The sequence below is a fragment of the Homalodisca vitripennis genome, chromosome 4, assembly GCF_021130785.1.
Source record: "Homalodisca vitripennis isolate AUS2020 chromosome 4, UT_GWSS_2.1, whole genome shotgun sequence".
Taxonomy (NCBI): domain Eukaryota; kingdom Metazoa; phylum Arthropoda; class Insecta; order Hemiptera; family Cicadellidae; genus Homalodisca; species Homalodisca vitripennis.
The window spans coordinates 59416078-59436685 of NC_060210.1; the positions used below are offsets into that span (position 1 = coordinate 59416078).

Below are 20608 nucleotides of genomic sequence, written 5' to 3' on the forward strand. Positions count from 1 at the left end.
TTATGATGTAGACTACGTGAAGTGAAATGTAAGTTAGTTTCATACATTAACCTGGCACTCGAAACTGAATAATTTTATCGGCCGAGCGTTAACGAAGCTTATCACTCGAGGGACTGAAAGATTTTACTCATGTCTCTCGGCCCGATATCCGAGACCGAGCTGACCTACAGACTGAAATATTCCACGAAGCTTCATTTCTATATAGACAATCTCGTGTTTGGTGCTTGTTCATGTCACCCTATGGGATTTGGTAGGGCGTTATTACATTGGTCTTATGGGTAACAATGATGAATGATGGTAACGAAAAAGATAACATCCATAGACTTCACATTTTGCATGAAACATCATTTTTACATAAACAAGACTGGATTTTATGGTGCACGTCTATTCATGAGATTTAAATATAATGAAATCATCAAAGCCTATCACTGATACAATTTATTCTTTTTACCTGAGAGATGTTGAATTTCTTTCCTGCATGACTGTCCGTGTGTCTGTCTGTCCGTAGGTCATCTTGCGTATGAATAGACTTCAAATTGTACATGTATGTAACCTCACCGAAGGCTTTTCCGCCATACGTGGTGTGACGTACCTTGTTTGTTTTATCATTAATAACAACACATACAATATACTGTTGGTATATTGCATTTTATTTGTACCATACTTCGACTGTTGGTCTCAAACTTTCCGCTTGTTTCCAATTATTAATCCTTTGTATTTGTCTGGCAAAACTACCAAGTGATAAACTTCTTTTTTTTAAACATAATTTTATGAGGGAAGTTGAAATATCTATTTCTTTATATGTGACCTATTTTTCATTCAATACGCGTCAAGATACATTACTACAGAATTTCCGTAATTTAAGATCGTAATCGTATCATCTCAGTTACTGTGATTATTCGTTGTGAACATCTTGTACTAGTAAAGATTATACGATTTGCTCTTTTATTCCATTACTTTTAACGGTCCATAGTACATCTCGATTGTATGTTTAGTGCGTAACTCCCTTAACACATTACATTAGTATTCACTGCAAACATAACTATTATTGAAGTCCGGCGGAAGTATAATTTGTCCTTCATCTTTAGTACTGCTGTTGGTGCCTAACCGTCAGCCATTTATCGATTTGTCCTTCCTTTGTGATTTGCACGATACATATAATCTAATAATACTTGACATATAATTTCTTGATAATTAATTACTGTTTCAGTGTATAATTTAGAGAAGAGGAGAAATTTAAGTTTAGAGAAAATTAAGACCTTGAATTATTCGGCTTCGGTCTCGTAGTTGAAGATGCTTCTAGAAGAAAATTTGTAGGAAATAAATCATCCAAACATTTTATTATACAGTGGAGACATTCCTCATCATCTATAGTTAGCTTAGAGAAGGAAGGAAGTCGAGGAATTCTAAGGGAAGGTAATGGGGGAACAGGCTAGGATCCACTAACTAGCCCATCTCGGTTCTTAATGTTTTTCAAATGAAAAGAGCAATGATAAATATTTTTCTTACGGGGTAGATGACTGGACTGAGACAATAACGGATGATGATGACGCTTTCTGAGAATTACTGCGGGGAGACAAAGGTCGGAAATGTCAATCGATCTTGAGCGCAGACGCCGACGTCGCAGCCTCGCAGAACAGCGGGACAGGGCTGTAACTAGAGATATGGGACCCGGGGTGGATTTTAAACCGTCTCTATAACAACTCATTTTAAATAATTAGAAGTTTTTTTACTGCTAGAACTGTGTCTATTACATTTTTAAAAGATGCTTTAAGATTGAAGGGAATATGGTTTATGAGATGTTATCTTTCTTTGTTTGTGTTATTTTCTTTTATTCTTGTTTTATTTTCTCAATTTATGCTAGATTCACTAGTACCAATCGTGTCGGGTCCTTGAGCAGGCGTAATAGGAGTCGCTGAGTGATCATTGATGGAATTTGGACAAAAATCTTGATATTAGGCTAAAACGCTAAAATGTACTGGAAAAGTGGCATGGATGTTTTGGCAGTGACACCTACTTGTTAAAATCCATAAAAATAGAAAAATCTGTTTAGGTACATCAAAATGTTACTAAAAATCAAAATTAAATCTTTATAACAGGCAATGTTATAAAGATAAGGATTCCCGTTTTGTTTACCATTTTATAGGGATAAATGACAAATTGAATATGAAATATTTGTATTACGATACTAAGTTTGAAAATATTATGTATGAAAATGAAAATAATATATTATTTTGTCTAATTATATAAAAAAGTGGGGATTAAGAAGAATGTTAACCCAAGTTACGTACATAACTAATTATAATTAAGTTAATTACTCTACACGGTTTCAAAACAGTTAATATTTTTTAATTGACCCAATTTCTTGACCACATAAGTTACTTGTCGGGAATTGAGTTAAAAATACTTATTGACAACTTCTTCTACCGACTTGCAGTTTTAATTTCTCTTTCTTTCATTAGTTTCACTCATTAATGCACAACATACACTCGTGGCAAAAACTCAACAACAGGCACAACCAATGGTCACTATTTTAGGGACAATGCAAAGGCGATTATCTTATTCGTTCATTCAACAGTACATTTAGATTGCGGTCAAGGATGAAGAACAATAATACTCGTAGCATTTGTGACAGCGTTATCAAAAGTTATCGCACAGACCTACGAACAGACTGACAACAAAATTAATCCAGTTCTTCCTTGAATGATAATAAACATATAGACCAATTTTCAATTTTCTAGGTCTTTTAGGGTCTTGCTATCAAGAGGCCACAAAGGCGCACGTCAACGCCATTCTGTAATAAAATCTCAATTTTAACTGTAAGGTAATTCCTGCTCGTCGAGGCAAATGAGAAGGGAAAATTTCCCTCCACCTCTCACTGTATCCATCTTAAGTACTAATGACCTTCAGCATCAGCGGCTAAAAGCCTTCCACTCCATCCTCTGTGCGCCTCCTATTGGTCATTTACGCCTCCAACAGACGGCGCCTCCACTGGAGAATCCTCTTGTTTACAGTCGCCTAGGTGAAAGTAGCTGTAAACTATAAACACAATGGTTCACCTTACTGTTGTTTTGATTGTTAAGCTATTGTTGTTATTATACAGGTTAGTACCTACCCATTATTAATAATCCTAGGATATAAAGTTAGGGCGTGTATGTGTTTTAAAACAATATGTTAATGATTTGTAATTATGATTATAATAGAAGGTGTAAAATTAATCAAAGTCGATTAGAGTGCAAAATACATTTCATATAATATTTCCTTTGTATAATATGATACATACGATATAATACAAAATTACGACTGATCAACACTTAAAGAGAGCTAATAAATTTATTCTATTCTATTATGACTTGGAACTAATATAAAATATTTAAATATAGTAAGAATGCTCAGTCTGATTACAAACCTTCAACTTCTCGGAAAACTACAAAATACTGTGAAGTACACTACAAAATACGCTCTTGTGAAGTACACTACAAAATACGCTCTAGTGAAGTACACTACGAAATACGCTCTTGTGAAGTACACTTCAAAATACGCTCTCGTGAAGTATGTTTAATTGAATGTAGCATTACTCTAAATATTCTTGAAATAAAAGTTTGGGATGTTTTTAATTTTTAAAGTAAGAATAGTTTCTGTACAGGCGTTTTATGTGTGCAAGCAATAAAAGATTGCGCGGGTGTCATAATAAAACATGCGGATTGATGTGGAAATCAAACAGCAATAAAACACATACAAGACACCGTAAATAATATGGGTTCGGTAAGAACCGGTATAAAATATTGCCTTGGTGACACTGAAAACTGTCCACTGCTGCCAGAGTGGGGTCCTGGGGTCACGAGCACGTGTGGGGGTTAAGAGTCACGTGACTGGTCAGCTGCCTTGGGGCGGTGTTTGGACAGGAAGTTGAGTATCTCAACTGACGAGAGTCAGAGGTAAATCACGTCTCCTCTAGGGCGAGTGTTTAGCTGCATGCGATATTTGTGTTGGTTTTAGCAAACTGGAGATTAACTTTGTTTATAGGTCTATCAAGTGCTTCGCACTATTAAAAAGATCGTGTTTTGGATTAGGAAAGGAGTATTCACTATTAAGACAAGAGAAGAATCAGCCTACAGACATCAGAACAAACCTACTTTCGAGCTGATAATAGGATTCCCGACATCGTTATATGTTATAAAAGGTATAACACTTCGTTTCTAAAATTGACATCTACCCTCTTCTTCAGTTGTAAAAAATTATTAATACTTAAACGTTCAGCAATGGACTGTGATTAAATAAGAAAAGGAGCAATAGTTATCATACCCCGCAACAGCTGTAAGTCCAAACAGGATAAATTGTCATACGTTGTCACTCCACAGAAGTCAAGACCACTAACACACGTCACACTAGCACAGGCGAAAGTGGGAGACTAAACTTACATTGGGACACAATACTTTCGAGCGTACACCCTCACATGTTTAGTAGCAAAATCTCCGAAGACCTTCAAAAATACAAACTTGAAGCTAGTTATATCTGGTAGTCCGTGAACAGTATTAATCTTGCTTTTAAACTAAACGCCAGTTAATCCTGTGTGATGTGCCAGCAGCGGATTCCCAATCAATATATACCCAGCCCACTGATTAGTTTGCAAATATTTTCAGGACCCTTAGCTCATAAGCTTAATAAACTTTAATAATAATAAGCCTACAAAGGGGATAGACCTGATAACATACCCTTGTCAGTCCTAAGGTCATACAGTGCAGCCTTGCTTCTCATCCGACCAACTTTTGAGCTGTTTCCACTCGTCGGGTATTTTTTCTACTAACCTGAAGCCAGGTTTTATTTTACCAATATTCAAATCTAGTGATCTTACTTTGGCTTCTAACTACAGACCAATAATTGTTATACTCTTAGCTCTTTCAAATCTACGAGTACTAAGTCTCTATGCCTTGACGGCCTCGAAACCGATTTTATTTAACGTATCATTATCTCTGAGTAACACGGTTTCGGAAGTAGAACATCTATCATCAAGAACTTGACAATACAACGACAGCATTTCAGTATTCACTTATGAAAATTGGGTCAATTTTGAATTTTTATTTTTGGACTATGTCAAATTGTGAATTGTGCCTCGATAAAGTGAGGCACAGTAATCTCCAGGCAATGATTACATAGTACTATGTAATCATTGTCTCCAGGCCGCTTTGGGACGCTACGGATTTACTGGAAACCTTCTATTTTACCACGGTGACATTCCTATTTAAGGCATCCATGACTGACATGTATTGTTTTTATATCCATTTTAAACAATACTTTTAATACTTTCTAGGCAAATGAGTAGTAGATATTTTTTGTTTTGACTGAACATACACGGAACCGAAAGGGATGAAGGTAATGCATAAGACAGGGTAGGGACGATAAGGTCAGACTCACAACACTGAAAATTTGGTAAATTTATTCAACCAGCTGAAATTCGTTTGATTGGGTTCTCTATGACAAGACGTGATATCAAACACACCAAAAACTACACTCTGCGAGCGCCAAATTATCGTGCAGGTCGACAGGACGTTTTTGTGGCCTCATATTGCACTGCTGCTGCTTTCACAACTTTCAAACCATTTCAAAATGGCGATGGAAACCAAAATAGATGAAAAATAAGTCACTTTTGATGTATGTACAAGAGACGAAATGATGAAGTGTCGAAATAACCTGCGACTTGTCTATAAACTTCAAGCACAGTATTTAAAAGTGATATTGTGGATTGCATTGCCACTATTGTCGTTATGTTTTGTTAACAGCATTGATTATATGAGTTCCTGTGTGGTAAATATAAGACACTGTCGTCACTGGTACTAAGATGTAAAACGTTGCATGAAAATACATAAGCGAATCTCAAGGCACTAACACAGCAACTAATATTTGTTTGAGGTGATTTTTTTTTAAGTTTTAGCCTTTTAAAATAAGTTCCCTGAAGACAGAAAGAGTAGAAATCTTTTTAATGTCGCAAAGAACTGCAGGCTTAAAGAAATCAGGTACATATAAAAATATATTAAGATTAAGATACGAATTTTGTGCAGCATGTGGTGAAATGGTTTTTAGTGGTTAGTGAGTTTAGAGATACAAATGTTTACGGAATATAATTGAGAAAATTACCTTCATTTAAATAAAACATATATTAAGAAAATTCTTATTTTCTATAGATACAAAATTCAATCGATTTTTTGGTTTGGTCTAATTATAAGATGGTTTGGCCTAAATTCTGCTTCAAAAGCCTAAAAATTCTTGTGCAATGGTACAAAGTAGTTCTATTCCTGCCTTAAGAAAAGGTTGTTTTAAAGGGGTGTGATCAAAATATCGTTGGAGAATTAAGAACATAATTTCAACCGATACGTGATTACACAATATTACTGCCAAGACACAGCAAACTTATATTTCTGGGAATTTAATCCATTGACAGTCTGCAAATTCACAATCTTCCTAAACTGACTCGGTCTAAAACTGTCAAAAAGTGAGAACATGTTTAATGTGAAAGAAGGATTAAGAGAAAGTAGATAGGGTCTGGCAGGTGTCCTAACACAACCTTGTACCCCTAACCCTCATCCCATTCAGACATACGGGTATCACGCCATTAACATAATCTCTGGTGACAGTTTACTAAACACGCTCCGGCCGGAAGAGAGGCTCTTTGTTCAACCGGAAGCTCAAAAAGATATCTTCCGGTACTTGAGTGTATTGAGATGGCACGTTCTCCCCAGCTATTGTACTGGCCGTGCAGTGTAAGAGGCTTGCAGTCTGCGGTGCTTGAGAACTTGATCTGGAGGCGTGTCTCGGAGAAGGAGAGGCTTCTTCTTAATCAACTTACTTTACAAGTACTGCAATTGAACGAAGAAATTAATAATCAAATTAATCATGCTTGACGAGTTCAAATTCCTTAATTATATCAATTACGACTAGTACCTTCATTGGTCAAAACTGACTCGTTTTTTAAATCTTTATTCTGTGAAAAGCTCTTGAGACAAAGATTAAATGAAATATCAAGACTTAATTTTCCATGTATTTCATACGAAAAAATAATTATGGAAATATAGCACTGTTACGAGTGTATGCCATCGTTTGAAGAGAAAGGTTTGTCTCATTTTTAACGTCACCCATTTCGAGTTATAAACCAATCAAATGTTTTTACGCGGGCCTACACACGCCATAACCTATTATTTATTGAATTTTTGTGGATTTTATTTGAATTTCAGAGCCACAGCTATTTAATATATCAACTTTGGTAAAGTTAGAAAAGAATACAAAATATTTCTAATCATTCTAATGCGAATTATTAAATTACACAATGAATAAATTGTTTACAGTTTTGTTACCAGGCTCTAACGCAATGGCTAGATATAAAAATGTAAATGGTTTTCATGTTTATTAGTCATAGATGGAGGAAATTACTTTAGTGATTCATTACAGTTCATTGACAAATTGTAATATGAAAATTACGTCCGTAATTAAAATGGTACGTAAAGTAATTACATTTCTATAAAAATATACATGCCTTCCCTTTAATCATCTTTTATCTACATACATGTTACAATACATATCCTTATCTTCAGCCTTGTTCTTTACACTCTATACTAATTTGGCTCTCAATATGCTACTGCCTTATATGCTTACAGTTCATCGTAATATCACAAAAGAATTTTTCTCTCCGGGGGGAGTTTTTATAGGGCTATATATAACTACATCTCAAAAATCTTAAAAAATCTTATCAATCACCGATTGAACGATATTTAAGGAAACGACCCAGAGATTTTTCCCCAAAATAAAAAAGTGTATATTTTTGTTCCAATAAAACGTTTGGCGTTCATATTTGTAGTTTCTAAAAAATATAAATGTTAAACTAAAATTATTTTACTCAAGTCAATTTAAATCTACAACCTATATTTTATACTCTAAGGTGGGTAAGTATTCCTTTTTAATTGTTTGTAAATCATAATTTGTAAAAAAATACTGAACAAAGAAAATGCTAAAAAAAAAATAATAGATAATATAAAAACATATCGATTTTTGCTATGTTTTAAGTTCGAGTTATTAACACAATACTTAATAATTTATAATTTTATTGATTCAAATTGTTATGGTTATCGAATACTCAGCTGAAAATAAATTACAATGATTCATGAGTAATATGGATGAAGATTATCGTGTACGAATACTGACAGTATTTTTTAGAATTTTCAAATTTATAACTGTTGATCTTGATTTTAGCTGAGCACTCAACTTATTGGAATCATCTGTAGCTGTAGCTCTGAAACAAAGAGCAATGTATTTGTAAAAAGGTTTTTTATAATACTAGTATACTCTATAAGCATAGCAATTCTGCGTAATATTGCTTTGTAATTTTAAAATCTCTCTCTCTCTCTTTCTCTTTCTCTCTCCCCCCCTATCTCTTTAACGGCTCTATTCACCTATTATTCCTTCTGTAACTCTGCATAAATACTGCATATGCATATTATGAATTCACGAAGATTCCGCTGTGATAATATAAAACTAAAGAAGTGGACGAGTGAATAACCCGGCATGGAGCAAAGACACGGAAGGTAAAACGAAAATAATGTGTTCAATCATGTAGAACGTAGTGATATTAAACGATTGTTTCCGATCAGTCACGGAGACTGCCGATGTGTATTGAGGCGTGGGTGAGGACGGTCTATCACTACTGAACATAAAACAAGAAAATATATTATTTCTCGTTCCTGTACTCTGTGGCTTGTAACTCTGTACTACTAAGGAGCCGGGGACAACTTCGTTATGTCGAGAGAGCTACTTAACAAAACAGTACATATAACCGAGGCACTTGCATTAGGTGAGTGTGCACTGAAAGGGGTAGATAATTTGTCTTTGTGTTATTGTAAAGGAATCACCAGTGAGTGTAAAACAAATGTCGTAGCTTTCTACGATGGTCGACAACGTATGGGTGGGGAATTAAAGTTGCAAAATTGCTATTAGGAGAACCGCTCGTATCTCGCTTATTATTGGTGATAGAGCAACAATCTCTTATTAAGTTTACTATTATTAATACATTTGTCTAAATGTAATAAAATGTTTTTATAACCTCAACTTATCTTGTAAAAATTCGAAATGTAAGAAAACAGCAACGTAGTTTAGCTGTAAAAAGACGAAAAGCATTAGATTTACATTAGATTTGCAACACAATACGATTACTTATTGATAATTCTATTTCTACTTAAAATAGAATTAACCTAAGAATAATATTGTGTTTTGGTGTTCTTGGCATAATTAAAAAAAAAAAAATACAAAATTAAAGTAAGATATATTGTTATTGATATATTTTGATTACATTTTCCAGTATCTAAATGACTAAGATTAAAAAGCCATTTGCAGAATTCAAGATAAACATCGCGGAGCTTGTGAACTCTGAATCTCAATTTAGCAAAATTAGGATACTTAACCAGGTGCAACTGAAGTTTGCAGTATCCAGGTGGTTAAACGCCCGTGTGACCATTGTAGGGCACGTGCGAAGCGTAAATGAATGAATGAATGAGAATGATACCGGAAAAACCAGCCGACATTCAAGCCGTGGGTAATTGAATTATTATGCAAGTGAAATGTCAAACCGGCTGGAATATTAGTTCGATTCTAGTTCCGAGTAGTTGCATCACTGCGCGGGAAGTGGGGGAGTGCGGTCTGTCGGTTGGCAGCATTGTCGGCTCAGATTTTACACTCACCTGTGGCTGTAGCGACCAGCGAGCGCGCCTCGGTTTTGTTGTTTGTGTCGTGCGAGTTTGTTAGGTTATACAGTTTACTTTTTTGCTTTAACTTTGATTAATGCTAAGTGTCTTAGAACGAATTTTGTAGAAAAGTGCAATGAGAACGCTAAAACGCGTGTCGATAAACTGATTAAGTGAAACACTTCCAGTGTTTACCTGCGTCTTATCTTGTAAACAAGCGATGTAAACAATCTATTGTCTTTTTTGTCTTGTGTAAGTCAATGTGTTGAGTTTCTCCTCTCCTATTGTTGGATATCAACCGCTATCTTAGGTGAGTAGAAATATACTTTTGGTTTTTAATTGTAGCACATTATTTATTGTACGATAATAGCATGCTTTTACTATTTTGTCGCTCTAATTAATCTCGGTTTAGACAAATAAATAAATTACGCAGTATTAAGTTTTTATTAAGGAAATACTTATGTTTTGGAATTGGTTAATTATAACTCTATTTAGGATTTTACTAATTTATTAGAGGGCTTAAATGTCTAATACATACTATGATTTTAAACAAAACCGAACGATTTTGAACATTTTAAGGATCATCCTTGTCAATTCGTTGTATTTACATGAGGAAAATAATATTTTAATTCATATTGTATTGTGGTTTAATGTGGGGTTATTTTAAAGTTTGAGAATTACATTTCTATAATCCATTGACATTAGTTTAATCACAATTGAGAAAACAGCCTATGTAGTGAATTTATTTTAACTTTGCTTGCAGTATGCATTTTACTCATAAATTTAATGTATTGTGCTCATTGAAAACTTTTCCAAAGTAATAAAATATCTAGGTATATTTGTAGCTAAAACCTTTTGGGCAACCACCCATACCGCGCCTAAATTCAATAGTGTACATAGGTTTATTACCTTCATAGCTGCGAGCTTAATATTAATTTATACCTATAAGTAATAATTCTCTTGAGATCTGCAATTACTGGTAAAGGAAATTGAAACAAAAGTTCTGTAACAACTATACTAGGAAATTAATAGTGTAATAACGAAGAAACATTCAGTATCAAGCGCGATTTTGGCATTGACCCCCCATAATTCGATTGGTTCACATGCCTGGATCTCGACTAAATCGAAGGGATAGACTTTCACAGATTGATTCTCTGCCCGAGCTATGAGTGTGAGATTGTTTGAGAGACCAGCTCAGAGCAAATATAGTGGCAACTGGAGAGGGTGTAATCTCCACTCCACGCAAGCCACCGCTTTACCATCACGTGCAGACGGGTATGTCCGGTAATGATGGGTTCTATTCCCATCTCACCACCTCCGCCTCTAGCTTGTCTTAGAGTGGTCGGCTACTTTCAGATTCCGATCATGGAATAGCCAACACAACGTTTCCCAACGTCTTCTCCAATCTCGAAATGATTCTTCGGGAATAGTCTATCCCTCACAGTGTATTAATGTTTTCATTTTTAGTCCTTCACTGCAGTAAAGAATAGAACAGTCTATAAGTATATGTTACGAGCACGCCTAATATTTATTTACTAACGTCATAACGTTATTGTAAATACGTGAAGGATTTACTATTTTTAAACTCTGAAAAACTGAATTACATAATTAAATCCCTTAAATCAAGGACTTATTTTAATGAAACCTCAGTTTAATAATCCTTATAGGTTTCGTAATTGTAATGATCGATCTAAACACATCGAGAAATAAAACCCGCAAGACGTGCATTGTTTTCAGCATGATCCCCTTTATTTCTTCTATACAATGTGTACAATTCCCATTCAAAAAGTTTCTCTGTTCTTACTCGTGAAGTCAAAAAGACCTTACCTTTCGTCGCCCGTATTTCAGGTGGGATATTTACACTTTGGCCCAAGGATGTGGACATTCAGGTGACACGTTCGCCACCATTGACCGCGCCTACCCCACCTGCCGCTAATTCCGAGCCTCTGTGCCTCCTCACGCCCTGGTGATGCGACAATACGTGTCTTCACCTGGGTTCTGTGATTTGGCGTGCCACTATCAGGGCCAAATTGAGTCACTCTATGATATCACGTTGCGTGAGTCATGCTGATAGTGCTCGTCAAGGTAATTTGCTTATCAGAGCCTGCACATGTTCACTGGTTGCTTTTGATACTGCGCAAAAGGCAGCTTACTATATTTTATATATATATATATATATATATATATATATATATATATATATATATATATCCTGTATTTCTGCAATCCACACGATTCGAACATAAGGTATATTTGAAATATTTGTGTAAATCTGCAGAAAGATGTTTATATCATCGCTCTTGTCCAAACTGACCGAGGACTTATCGACGCATTTCGTCAACGTTTTGGAAGTTGACGACTTGTCCTTATTTTCCATTACCCAGCTACGTTTGCAAGCACCTCACGTTCTACATAAAAATAACGTGGCTTATAGATTCCAAACTGTGAATCATTGTTTGTTTAAAGTTTGTTATTGACGATGAAAGGTTTGAAAGAATAACATGATTTCGGACATTTACCATCGTTATAGGTTATAAAAGGTATAACTCAACGTTTCGAGGATTGGAATCCACTCTCTTCGTCAGGTGGGGGAGGTATTAATAGATACAAAAATAAAGAACAGAAAGAAAGTAAAGAAGTAAAGGAAAAGGGTTGAAAAATACCCAAAAGCTGCTTGGACTCCTGTCCATGCGTTGTCACGGCACAGCATGCTCGTCCCTAGCATAAATTACAAGTACAGGGATTACAATTACATATCACACTAGCACAGATTACAGTAAGATACTTAAATCACACATAAATCATACCAGAGTATTGTGATATGCAGTCAGGTATCATGTGATTTGTCGGTGGGTTCAGATCTGTTGTGACTCGTATTCTTCAGTTCGGTTTTTAATAATTAAAGTCGTGTTTTGTTTTTATTGTATTTTTTTATATACCATGGAGATAACTTATGGTTGTTGTGTTTCCTGGTTTATGCGTGTCACAACGCTTTTGTATGATTTTTTATGTAGTACAGTACCTTGATTGTAGTCATGTGTTACGTTAATTATTCATCTGGAAATGATATCGGATAGCAAATATCGGAATATTGTGTTACTGATTTTTTTGTATGACTGAACAGTGGAAAATGTCCGGAAAATTGTAACAACAACAAAAGATATTTTTAAGTTGCAGAACGCAAAATGCATGTTGAACCTGAGCACCTAGTTGCGTTGACATCACCACTACACGCTTATCAGGGTCGCTTGTCGCCCAACAAACAAACACAAGATAGCAACTTGTAAACACGCGCTCTTAGATAGTGTTAGGGCTGATTATGGATGGCTCTCCCCGAAAGTTTTCTCCTGAACTGATAACTACAGTGTTATCACTTGAGTTCAGTTAGTTACATCTAATCTTGTACAAATATCTCTCACTTAGGCATAATGCGTTTTTGATGTGGGTATGATTTTCTTTTAGCCCTAATTGGCCAGGTATGTTAAACTTATAAAAGAAAATACCACAATCGATTCCACATATCTTATTCCCTGCAAGTGTTTGTTTTACACTTCCCAATGCATGAAACGAATCTGCAAGTTCAACACTCTGGAAAGACATTTCAATACAACCCCGAATGATAATGAATTGCTCGTAACCACATAATTGGGTTAACTCCAGTTATTCGAGCCAACGGCTATAGTTCACTAAATGAGGCGATGAACCGTCCAGTTGAAGATATTATCCAGGGTAATAACTAATTCTTGAACGAAACGATCAATCAAGAAAACGGAGGGATCGAAATTTGACGTTAATTGAGTATATTGTTAGGTGGGTAGATAATGGGTTAGTAACCAAAAGTTATGGAAGTGTCTTGTGAAAAGGCAATTTCAACCAAAGAGAAGACGCAACAGCAATTCAATGCGCTGCAAAGGTTTCCTATAATCATCATATAATTTTGGATATTCAGAACTCCAAAATACTTAGAAGGATTTGATGGATTCAGACATTGCCCAAGCGCCCGTCGTAAGATGATAAGATAGATAAACCCATCAGTCGTCTGTATCAGCCAATTATCGACCATCACTCACCCTTCAGAAATGTGAATGCATCATCGACGTTTCTGACTCCACTCTGTTTATAGCCAGAGGTCATTGTTTTCGACCTAAATTCATTTCGTCTGCTTTAGTCATCAAATAGAAATAAAATATCGACTATATATTTTGGAGATAGTAATTCAATCATTTAGTAATACGCCTTCTATACTTCAAAGCTCATTCTTAGTTCTGAGGTGGATTTTACCAAGAAAGGAGTACAGTAGATAGACTTTACCGAGACAAAAAGTACCACAATACAACACTAAAATTGACTCTATTCCCCACAAATTGCACTGTAAATACGGTACGTGTTCAGCCGGAAATTCATTCGATTAAATTGGATTGAAGGGACTGGAAGTGGAACTTTCCACGCCTCTCGTTCTGTAATGTTCATTAACAACTGGAACAACTCATTCAGCTTACGTTAGTTGTTGTTCTAATAACTAAATGAAAGGTTCCTTTAAGTATTTTCTTACATCTCTGTCTGCTTTAAAAAATATATGTATAAAATAGGATTTCTCCACGTTTTTATCAATAAAAATTATTTCGATACTTAACTTGTAAAAAGACAAGTAAGTATGTTCTAAATAAAATCGACTTAAATAAATTGAAAATACAAGCTAAAGTGTTTAGAACAAACTCAAATGAAGTTTTCAAAGCCATGAAACATAAATGTGTGTAAAATATGCTCGTTTGAAACAGAAATCTGCTATTACGACAGAATATGACTGAACGATATCTCGTCCATTGTTCGTTAAAGTGTAAAATTGATGTTATAAAACTTTTCAATACAATTCACTGACGGATTACTCTTTATGACTTCAATTTTTACACGATGTTTTGAGTTAGTATCATACTAGGACTGAAACGTGGTTCGAGTAGGCTACTTCCACGAGTTATTATTATAATTCAGCTGAGATTTAAAAAGTAGAAGTTGGCGGCTAACCGCCTAATCAACATCCACCTCCCTACTCCCTAGATGGAGCAAGGAGCTGCCCCACCATAATTGGATACAGGGTAGGAATATAATCATCCAAAAAATGGCGTAAGAAGAAACTCTTCACCAGGTAAAGACTGTTATACAAGGTAGTCGCGGAAGACCCTTGTACCCTCTCAAGAGATGTAAGGTGATTATTGAGGGCTGCACGTTCTATCACGGAGCAGATGTTCTACCTATCCAGTGCTACGGACCGAGCTGGCCAGGACACGGCTCGAACTCAAGGCTACCGACCAATCAATAGTCTATAATTAAGGCCATCATTAATCTGCTGTTCTGTGAACTGACAGGAGTTGATTGTTTCGCATTGTTGGGCCGCTGTAGGAACACGTGTGCTTTCAGCTCTCTCTTGTTCTCTCGGGTGTCTACAGCCTCCGTTATAGCCTGTCTTCTACTTTTAACTCCTCGACAACCATGAGGCGACATTAAAACGCCAAATAAAAAACGCATTTGGTGGTTTTAAATCCGTAATTACTTTTATAAACTATTACAATCGTGAGGTTTCACATCATCACAACAGTGATACATCCGTGCGCCGCGACAGTGGAGGAGAATAATAGTGACGGCCATCCATCCTCAGCTTCCCACCACTGTAACAACGCAAAACCTTTTAACTGTTTACCCTTTCTATTTTGGGTTCGAGTGCTGTGTATTTGTGAGGAAGAACTTGTTGATACTCGTTCACATCCTTCAGTAAATAACCAGAATTGAATAGAATTTATGCTATTGCAAAATCTGTTTAAGGACCCCACACAATCTTTGTGTTGAAATATGTTTATTGACATCTACCGTCAAAAATGAGGAACAGTTTATTCCTTTATATAAAAGCTGTTTTATTAACCAATGGCATAACAATTTTAATAGTGGCAAGTGACAATTTAGTAAGATTTTATAACAATTTTTAGTGTGTTTTTACGTCAGTTTTAGTCGTTTTAATATGTAATTTATTGCCCGACGTGTTCATGTGCAATATATGTTTTTACCTGTATATATTTTACCTGTGTAATGTATTTAATTGTCTATCCTATAATTAATCTTGTACTGCAGTAAATAATATTTCCAAAAAATTTGATGCCTTATACTGAACCATTGGTTCAATATATCGGTAACGGTTTGATGAACTAAAACGATTGAACACGTTCCCGTGATTTCGGCTACGATTTAGAAGCAAAGTGAAAACAGGTGTGAGCAAATGATAGACCAGCTCGGGTGCCATAACACATACAGATTGTCGGGCCACAGCAAACTGTAGCGTATAATCTACCAGATGGAGGGAGAGAGCCAATCAGGAGGCGCGATAGCAGTTGTGGACCAATGGGAGGCGACCGTTAGCTCAGCGAGGTGCTGACCCTGACCCTCGACATTGGTGTCAGCAGCTACACACCCTGTACTGGGAGAGACTGGCGCACTCAGAATTTACTGAGTTGTATCTACAGTTTATGAATATTATTATATCTCCTCGGGATGATGTGATAAGACGTAGTAAAACAGGAATTTCAGTAGAAAGTTGCGTTTAAAATCAACAACTAAAAAAAAGAACAAAGAATGGAAATAAGAAGCAAGACAAGAAGCAAAATATATTGCTTCCTAGGATGTCATACAACTAAGGATTTCATTCTTAAAAGGATGTCATGCAACTAAGGAATTCATCCTTAAAAGGATTTCAACAACTAAAACAAAAAAGAACAAAGAATGGAAATAAGAAGCAAGACAATAAAATATATTGCTTCCTAGGATGTCATACAACTAAGGATTTCATTCTTAAAAGGATGTCATGCAACTAAGGAATTCATCCTTAAAAGGATTTCAACAACTAAAACAAAAAACAAAAAAGAACAAAGAATGGAAATAAGAAGCAAGACAATAAAATATATTGCTTCCTAGGATGTCATACAACTAAGGATTTCATTCTTAAAAGGATGTCATGCAACTAAGGAATTCATCCTTAAAAGGATTTCAACAACTAAAACAAAAAACAAAAAAGAACAAAGAATGGAAATAAGAAGCAAGACAATAAAATATATTGCTTCCTAGGATGTCATACAACTAAGGATTTCATTCTTAAAAGGATGTCATGCAACTAAGGAATTCATCCTTAAAAGGATTTCAACAACTAAAACAAAAAACAAAAAAGAACAAAGAATGGAAATAAGAAGCAAGACAATAAAATATATTGCTTTCTAAGATGTTATTCCTACGAAGGGTGCTGAAGCAGGCATATGAACTTAATAGTGTTAATACGAGTAATATAGTTCATGAAACTCGTCAGCTGATCAACTATAGTATTATCAATTAGGGATTGCAAAGGGAGCAGTATTTGCGAGTACCGCATTCTATATATCAATCCTAGTTTGGTAAATTTGTCCTCTTTCTCAGTTTTGAATCGTTAATTTTAAAATTTATCTGATATCGCACGCGTATCATAGGTTTTCTGATAGTATAAGTTGTTTGTTTAAAGTTTCTTATTGACGGACCAATTCAATAGAGGTTGGTTAGTATAGTCTGCATTACTTTTTCACACATTACTTCTTTATATCGTATAGTAATATTACAGTTACTACATCAATTATGTGTAACGACATACTGTTATAATTGTGATTTAATTTGCAATTCTTAGAACACAACTTCGAAATCAACTCGGAAATTTGGGAATTGATGAAGAAATCGAGGTGGAGATCTGTATATCGGTTTATAATTTGTTTCAGGCTTTATTTACGAATTTATAAGTAGAGAAAACATTTAATTTCTTTACGTAAATACTAATAAATATGGTCGGCCGTAGTTCTTTTACGATTTTGTCTTTCTCTTAAATGTTTGAATCGACTACGATTCATTGCAAATCCAGTAAAATAGAATTAATTGCGAGGATATTTATAATTGCAAACAAAAAGAGTCTGTGATTGGTATCGATTAGATGTTGTGTGCGTACATCATTGTAAACCCAAGCCAGGCTCTCCCTAGCCAGGCTCTCTAGAGCTGGCATGAAGTACTACCATATACCACTCCTTATAACCGTACAACTCCTAACTACCGACAAGCGGCTGCAGCGGTAACGTCGGTTCTGTGCCGTACCATAATTATTGATTGTCTCGGTGTTTTCTCCATTTCCTGGTTTAGAGTCTGACGATTTGTAATAAAATAAAGAAAAAAATAAATCGTAATTCTGGTTCTTAAATTCTTTTAAGAAATATACAAAAATTACATGTTGATTTAAAACACTTACAGATTTCAACAGTTGACACATTCAATCTAACCATGGACTAAAGATGCTTTTCATAGATTTCAAAATAAGGTCCAACAATCCGTCATTGTATTGGATCTTTTCTATAGATTCACTTCAGGATCTCTGTCGAAATACGATCCTCAATGACCGTTCAAATTGCCAAATTGGCTCCTGATTCATTCCTCCGAGCCTATACGATTGTAATCGGGAGTCCAATCGGGATACAATGCTGCTGTCACCGGCTCGCCACGCGACTTCTGCAAACACCTCGGTCTTCTGTGGCGGCGGCACGTGACACGGGGCCGTAGGAATGTGATGGTCCTTTGTCAGAGGTCTCATGACCAGAGTGGAACTGATGGATTAACTAGAGCGTCCGGCAGGCTTCGCTCATCCGTTACTAGACTCTGCCTCCTAGGAACAATGGGGCGGTAGTGACAAGGACCACTAATAAATCCTTTCTAAATTTCTGAGATTGAAACCAAAGTGGTCAATTTAGCTGCAAGAAATGTGTCATAGACGGTAGCAAACCGTTTTTGGGCTTGGAATTCTTTTTAAAATTCATTACAACTTACCTGAATACAAAAAAGTTGAAAATAATTTCTGTTACTCCAGGCTGTTTCTGGAGTTCCACGTGAAACTACAGGTATTTAAAGTTGGCCATTTTGTAATCTAAAGCAAATACAAAATGGCTGAAGATATAAATGTGGAAATTACAGCATGTTCATAAATAATAGCTTCAAGAAATGATTTATTTATTATTTTATTTATAAAAAAATTAATTTTGCCAAGAACGATATTCAAAAACGTCGTTTTATAAAGCTACATTCAATATAAAATATAATTTTCTAAAATTGTAAATGTTAAGAATGTTACCAACTGAAGCTATACTCATTTTAGATTTTAATTTTCAGCCGTTTTTATTTGAGCCTTATTGCAAGCTGGAGCCTTTACGTGAAAGAATCATCAGATTGTTCTGCAGGAAATTTCTCTTAATGGGTTGTGAACTACAAAACATGTTTTTAAACTCTATTGTAACGCCTTAAAAAAGACTAGTGCCTAATAAAATCCAGTTCTGTTACGATTACACGATTGCTACGATCATAGTTGACGATTCTTCTTCTGACCCAGCTTCTTTCTAAAAAGTTATTATTGTTACGCTCCATGTGAGTTATTATAATCTACCATAACTTAGTTTTGAACATGTTAAGCCATGGGATGGAAATGTAAAAAATAGTGTTGTTTAAGATTACGGTTGGCTAGAACATAAACATGTAAACGGTGAAGGTTGAATTACCTATAGTAAATTGCATGAGAGCAGTTGTGAAACGGAGCATGGGATTGGGTTAATTCAACGAAACGGATAATCTGAGTAATCGAACAAAGGTCATGGCTACACTGAAAGACTTCCGTCCCGTTGCCTGTTGTCCGTGATAAGCGTGAAAGAGTCGGAGGCAGTCAAATGTCCAATCATCACCGTACAGCAGCATCCAGGCTGTTCTGTTGTGCTGTGCGCTGTCTTGCGTACATGGCGCATTAACGCATTAACGGGGAGTACCTGAAGATATCTTTTTTAAAAAGGTGGTGCCCATCGCGAATCCCTGGGGGAATCCGTTAAACTTCGTTACTTTCCTCGTACTCCGGCTTCCAATAGTACCACCATTCCTCGTGAGCGCTCGGCTGCCGTTTGTAGATTTACGTTCAGTTTCCTTGCCGTGGTCACGAGGTAGACAGAAACGTGCAGACAAAATACGCATTATGCTTAGTAATCGTGGTAGAGGAAGTTGTGAAATTTATAATTTAAACACGCTGTTACATTATATTAAATCGGTAATATTATGTATAAATAACCTAGCGCGTAGTTCTTCTGTTAAACCTATTTAATGTGATGTTTTAAAATACATTTTGTTTTTCATGACATAAGTTCAAAAAATTTTAAGTTCACATTTGTAAAAAAGTAAAAAAGTTAAAGTTAACACGGGTAGTTGTCAAATCAGTAAGAGCATAATGACAAAGACGTACAAATTAAAAGTAATTCATCATAACGTTAGAATTTAAAGCAGACTATGAAAGAGCTAAGGAGAATATTAAGAGAACCAAGCTAGGACAAGTTTCCTAACTATCTATTTAGGAATAGCCTTTACGGCACAAAAGAACTTTTTTTTAATTAAGTTGCAGTTTTACAATCTTTTATTTGTGGTTGTTGAACAATTTGGGTCCAAGGTATAGAATTGATTTTTTTTCAACATGCAAGTCCGAAACTCAACTATGACAATATTACTCTTGTGTTTAGTTTCAAATCTGTGGGTATGAATTGGAAAATTGGAATTAAAAGTGAACAAACAGACTACGTAAATATATTAAAATTTAAGTTTTAGTCAGTAGGCTCTCAGCAGGGATAACATATCTACAACTGTCACGACACCCCAGCCAACACATGACTCGAATGGCCCACTTCTGTAATTTAAACACTCAAGTGAAGATAGCAGCGGTTCCCCAGGACCATAATGCCGTATTTTAATTAAGAGTAAAAGTAGCTGAAGTATACATCCAGCAAAATAATTTGACAAGGAAGGTTGATATAGACCTC

General features: G+C 35.5%; 1 protein-coding gene across 1 annotated transcript in view; it reads left to right on the plus strand.

The window, feature by feature from the left end:
- The first annotated feature begins 9709 nt into the window (after nt 1-9709).
- The window catches only part of LOC124359350, a 109757-nt gene continuing 98858 nt past the window's right edge, over nt 9710-20608 (plus strand). The window contains 1 exon segment of the mRNA XM_046812026.1: nt 9710-10035. The gene's annotated coding sequence lies outside the window, so the exon portion shown is untranslated.